Source organism: Eschscholzia californica, unplaced genomic scaffold (assembly GCF_041429995.1).
Source record: "Eschscholzia californica isolate CP2 unplaced genomic scaffold, dmEscCali1.0.p SCAF_1, whole genome shotgun sequence".
Classification (NCBI taxonomy): Eukaryota; Viridiplantae; Streptophyta; class Magnoliopsida; order Ranunculales; family Papaveraceae; genus Eschscholzia; species Eschscholzia californica.
In genome coordinates this window covers 66,041,646-66,048,103 of record NW_028238198.1, presented here as the reverse complement: position 1 = coordinate 66,048,103, position 6,458 = coordinate 66,041,646, and the positions used below count along the sequence as shown (strand labels likewise).

At 40.1% G+C, this 6,458-nt stretch overlaps 1 pseudogene; it reads left to right on the top strand.

Annotated features, from left to right (window-relative positions):
* Positions 1–488: 488 nt before the first annotated feature.
* On the top strand, positions 489–6,226 carry LOC147568377 (protein LURP-one-related 10 pseudogene; annotated as a pseudogene).
* The last annotated feature ends 232 nt before the right edge of the window (positions 6,227–6,458 follow it).

Sequence of the window (6,458 nt, the reverse complement as noted above, 5' to 3'; positions counted from 1 at the left end):
TTAGACATATTAGATGTCTGAGATTCCGCTAACATCACTAGGAGACACCATAACCTAACAATACGTACATTTGAGCATCTCCAAGGGACACTGTAACAAACACTCTAAAAGTCCTAGTTGTCCATTGGAAATGCAGATTCTTTTTTTAAGTGTCAATATAAAGAAACTCTAATTTTTTTTTTGTCTCCAACAGAGATCTCTAGAATACCTCTCCTTAATGCACATCATTATAGAGTATTCCATTGGAGAAGGTTTTTTAACAAAATATCTATAAATCTTAAGTGAAACTCTAAGTTTTAGAGTTTGAGTGTCCCGTTGGAGATGTTCTAATTACATCTTTGTTAATGTATATGCTCTTAATGTAAAAGGGAACTAGGAAACAAAGCATTTTTCTTCCCCTCTTTCTTTCCATTTGTCTCTCTCTAAGACTACTTTTGCCCCACAGGCACAGTCACCAGTCTTCATCTTGCATTCCACCAGCAGCACCTATGGCTTACCCCGGCAATCCACCAATACCAAATCAGGTAGCAGTAATAGCTCCTCATTTCTGTGCTCCTTATACAGTAGATCTAACAATCATGAAAAAAGTAGTTCCCCTAGGAAAAGCTACCTTTGTTGTTCTCGACGTTAATGGTAAACTAATCTTCAAAGTCAAAGGCTCTGCGATTAGTATCCGTGATCCCCTTATCCTTGTTGATGCTTCCGATAACTTTCTCATCTCTTTCCAACAAAAGGTAACAATTTTTTTACTTTTACTTTTATATAATCCATAGATCAACTTCCTTGAGCATTTTTAAGTGGGTGGGTAAGTATATAGTGTATAGCTCTCTCTCTCTCTTTCTGTCTTTCTCACTCCACCTTTGTTACAGAGATTGGCTGTACGTAGAAGTTGGCAAGTGTCCAGGGGAGAAGCCAAATACCTTAATGATATATTATTTAGTGTGAAGAAATCTAGCATGAAGACTCATCTTGATGTGTTCTTGATGTCTTCTAATAATACAAATTATGAAGACTCAACCGAGTCTGTGTGTGAAGTGAAGATCGAGAAGGAGAGAGAGGGATGAACCGAATAGGATGAGTAAAGAAGAGATATTGAAAATGATTTCTATATATTCATTTAGGCTGTTATACATGTATATATATAGGTTAGTGTATGATAAGATATTAACAAGATACAATCTAAAGTAATCTTAACAACTAGAGTTTGTTGATTGACTAAGTACATGAGGGTGTTGGTGAGTGTTGACACACCCAAGTGGTCGGGTGTGTTTTTGTATACGTGTGTATACGTTAATACTCCCCCTCAAGTTGGAGCAGAAATCGAAGTGATGCCCAACTTGCGAATGATCTTCTGAAACTGATCCGCACCCAAAGGTTTTGTAAATATGTCGGCGAGTTGCTCAGTCGTTGGAGTGAATCGTGGTGCAATTAAGTTGTTCTTTATCTTCTCCCGAACAAGGTGGCAGTCAATTTCAATGTGCTTCGTTCGTTCGTGAAATACTGGATTATCGACAATGTGGAGCGCAGCACGGTTGTCGCAGTAGACAGACATAGGGTCAGAGTGATCAACACCTAGATCCTGGAGTAAGAATTTCAACCATTGAAGTTCGCAAGAAAGAGAAGCCATTGCCCTGTATTCGACCTCAGCAGACGATCTAGCGATTGTCGATTGCTTTTTAGATTTCCAGGATAGCGGGCTATTACCGAGCATTGTTAGATAGCTCGTGGTTGATTTTCGAGTGGAGGGACATCCGGCCCAATCGGAGTCACAATAACCAGACACATGAAGTGAACTTGTCGAAGATAAGAAAATACCATGACCAAAAGATCCTTTAAGGTATCTTAGAACCCTATGTGCAGCATCAAGGTGTGACGTGTGAGGGTTTTGCATGAACTGACTTAACGTGTTAACCGCATACATGATGTCTGGTCTGGTTACCGTAAGATAAATGAGACGACCAATTAGACGTCGATAAACGGTAGGATCAGTAAGAGGAGAACCTTCGTCCGGACGAAGAGGAAGTTTCTGTTCCATCGGAAATGAAGAAGGCCGAGAAGCAGTGAGACCGGAATCTTCAAGAATGTCAAGTGTGTAACGACGTTGACATAAAAAAATTCCCTTGGAAGATCTGGACACCTCAATCCCGAGAAAATATTGTAAATCACCCAGATCTTTTAAGGAGAAAGTGTGATCCAAAAAAGACTTTAGATCAGAAATTGCAGATTCATTAGATCCAGTGATGATGATATCATCAACATAAACCAAAACATAGATAGAAATGGATTTTTTTTTTAAAGTGAAAAGAGAATAATCGGCCATGGACTGGGTGAATCCCTTTTGTATAAGACCGAAGAAAACTTGGCGAACCATTGACGAGAGGCCTGCTTGAGACCATAAAGAGATTTGTTTAATTTGCAAACACGAGTCTCCCCCTGACTGGAAAATGCAGGCAGAAGTTTCATAAATACCTCTTCTTCAAGATCCCCTTGAAGAAAAGCGTTGTTGACATCAAGTTGATGGAGAGACCATCCTCGAATTGTTGCGATAGACAAAAGTGCTCGGGCCGAGACAAGTTTAGCTACAGGGGCAAATGTGTCATTATAGTCAAGGCCTTCGACCTGAGTATAGCCTTTGGCAACCAAACGAGCTTTGTACCGTTCAATTGAACCATCAGATCGATGTTTGATTTTATAGACCCATTTGCAGCCTATGGGTTTCTTACCAGGAGGAAGGGGTACCAAGGACCAGGTATTATTAGATTCTAATGCAGAAATTTCCTTTGCCATAGCGTCACGCCAGTGAGGAGATGTCATGCCTTGAGAATAAGATTTTGGTTCGATGTTTGAGATTACCGAAGTAAGAAAAGCTTTATGTTGTGAAGAGATTGAGTCTACATTTATAATATTAGGTAAAGGGTGATCAACCTCGGGAGTAGGAGATTGGATGGCAGTACAAATATAATCCTTTAAATGGATGGGTGGTCGACGAGTCCGAGTAGAACGGACTGGTGTATCTGTTGGACCGGGAGTGACCTCTTGATGTGAGGTGCCTCCAGAATCTTGAGATTCAATATTAACGTTGGTGTCTAAGATGGGTTCGGTGGTGGGGGTGCCCACAGAATCCGAACTAGAAGATGGGTGATGTTCTCCCGAGGTGCCTATATGGACCAACGGGTCAGTGGAGGGGTCCATTATATTGACCGACTAATGTAAGAGAGATTGAGAAGTAGAATTGAATTGGAAAGAACCGTCGTCCGAAATTCGAATAAATGGACGGACAAGAATCCGGTCGGGAGAAGGACTGCCGACGGTAGACATGGGGAATCGGTCCTCATAAAAAATAACGTCACGAGATATAAAAATTTTGCGTGATTGGATAGAAAATACTTTGTATCCCTTTTGACCATGAGGGTAGCCCAAAAAAATACCCGGAATCGAACGTGGATCAAGTTTAGTTTTAGGTGAGGGATGACGGGCGAAACATAAACAACCAAAAACCCGAAGATGGGAAATGGTTGGAGGAGAACCGAGGAGCTTCTCGTGTGGGGATAACCCATCGAGAAGAGGTGTAGGTAATTTGTTGATTATATAGACGGTCGTTAGTATACATTCGGCCCAAAAATCAAGTGGAAGATTTGCTTGTAAACGTAGTGAGCGGGCAACTTCCAAAATATGGCGATGTTTCCTTTCGACAACCCCATTTTGTTGGGGGGTGTAAGGACACGATCGTTGATGAATAATACCATTTTCGTGGAGCCAAGTTTGGATGTCACGATTTAAGAATTCAGTTCCATTGTCGGAACGGATTGGTTGTATTTGAGGAAAATGGATGTCTCCTTGACCGGATTTAAGTGTATTGATAGAAGAACCAAATTGAGTCTTAATAAAACTTAAAAAATTCATAAGATAATTTTTAGTATCTGATTTAGAGGAAAGAAAAAATACCCAAGTACATCGAGAAAAATCATCGACGATGGTAAGAAAAAAACGACTTCCGGAAAGAGAAGGGAGAGAAAAAGGACCCCATAGGTCAACATGAATAAGTTCAAATGGTTTGGAAGAAGTAGACGTACTAATGGGAAATGGTAATCTAGTTTGCTTTGATAATGGACAAACATTGCAAGAATTCTTATTCAATGAATTAAACGGAATACACGGAATTTTATTCACTAAATACTTGAAACGGGAAAAACTCGGATGTCCTAGGCGACAATGCCATAAATCCGAAATATTATTGCAATTAAATAACGAAGAAAACAAAATTCTAGGTTCCGTGTGAAGAAAATATAAGCCGTCCCTTTGATCACCATGTCCAATCTTCTGTCCCGTTATTCGGTCCTGAAAGTTACACGAAGAAGAATTGAAAATCACTTCACAATCAAGTGATTTAGATACTTCGGAAATGGAGAGTAAATGAAATTTAAAACATGGAATATGTAATACATGTTGTAAAGAGAGAGAGCTTGAAAAAGATACCGAACCAATGTGAGATACACGAACTCGACTATCGTCGGGTAATCGGACAAAGAAATTAGGCGGAGCTAGATAATAAATAGAAAACAAAGATAAGTCCGAACATATATGTCGGGAAGCACCCGAGTCTATAACCCAGGGAGTGTGTTTAGAATAATTACCTGTAAGGTTCACATGCGGGTCGGTAGTGGAAGGACCAGGAGAAGACGTTGAAGGTTGGACCGGTGGGGTGCCTACAGAGGACCGTGACTGCTGGGACAGTAAGTTGCATAAGTTCACATATTGCTCGTGGGACATAGATGTGGCTAGGGGCGCCTCCTTGTTGGCTGGAACCGAGTAGACAGCAGCAGCAGTATGGTGTTGTCGAGGACGAGGTGGGTATCCGTGGATCTTATAGCAAGTAGTGATTAGATGACCATGCATACGACAGTTTTCACAAAATGGACGTGGACGTTTAGTACGTGGTTTCTCAATGTTGTCAACTTTGTCCGATCGATTAAAATGTCCATGAGTCGATTGATGAACCGAAAGGGCAGCACCTTCTGGAGTAATAACATTGTCATTCATAATGTTTTGTTGCACTTCTTCCTGCTTGACCAAGCTATGTATACGTAATATAGATGGAAACGGGTCCATAAGCAAGATTTGACTTCGAATGGAGGAGAAACGATCGTGTAAACCTTGGAGAAATTCCATGGCACGATCTTGATTCAAGCGATCCATCATTGTTTTGCCATGACCACACATATATGGTTCAAAAACAATGAATGACTGAAGTTCATCCTGAAGAGACTTCAAACGTGTGAAATATGCGGAAACGTCGGATCCATCTTGTCTTAAAGATGTAATAGCACGTTTGAGTTGAAAAATCTTCGGGGCATTGGTTTGATAAAACCGTTCATGTAAGTTTTGCCATATTTCTGCAGCGTTGTCATCGTAAAGAATCGATTGACGGATATCCGGTTCTACGGAGTTCATTAGCCAGCTAGTAACAAGGTCGTTACAACGATTCCATGAATGGAGATCGTTTGGAGAAGTTGGACGTGGGAGAGAACCATCGACAAAAGCAAACTTGTCTTTGGCACGTAAAGCCATCTTCATGGCACGAGACCAAGAAGAATAATTGTCTCCCGATAGAAGGGGTGTGATCAAGATTGTTGTTGGCGATTCCGAATGGTGAACATCAAACAAAGGAGATGATTGAGCACCATTGGTAGGGATAGAACCAGAGGGATTGGAACCCGAGAGATCAGTTGAGGAAGCCATTAGTACTAAAAAAAAACTGAATATGCTCTAATACCATATGAAGACTCAACCGAGTCTGTGTGTGAAGTGAAGATCGAGAAGGAGAGAGAGGGATGAACCGAATAGGATGAGTAAAGAAGAGATATTGAAAATGATTTCTATATATTCATTTAGGCTGTTATACATGAGGGTGTTGGTGAGTGTTGACACACCCAAGTGGTCGGGTGTGTTTGTGTATACGTGTGTATACGTTAATACAAATCATAATGTACCTGATTTCACCATTAAAGGAAGCTGGTTAGAGAGATCTTGTATTATTTACTCTGGAGAATCTAATAATATTGTTGCCCAAATGCACAAGAAACAAAGTGTTGTTGAGAAGAGTATTGTGATGGGGAAAGAAGACAGTTTCATGGTTACTGTTTACCCAAACATTGACTATGCTTTCATTGTTTCTCTGGTTGTTATTCTTTGTGAAATTAACGAAGATAAAAGTTGGGATGATTGATTCATGACTGTGTATCATCATCCTATTTGTACTTCTGTTTATGTTGTGTTTTTTTCAGAAATTTCAGGATTTGTTTAATTGAATTGATGAACAACTAGTCTAGTATGTATTTTTTTTCTTGAAATAGTCTAGTATGTATTAACAAGCAAAGATTGTAACTTGTTAGCTTCTCAACTTGGGATGATTGATTCATGGTGTATGATCTTATTTGTAGTCGTGTTTTTGTTGTGTT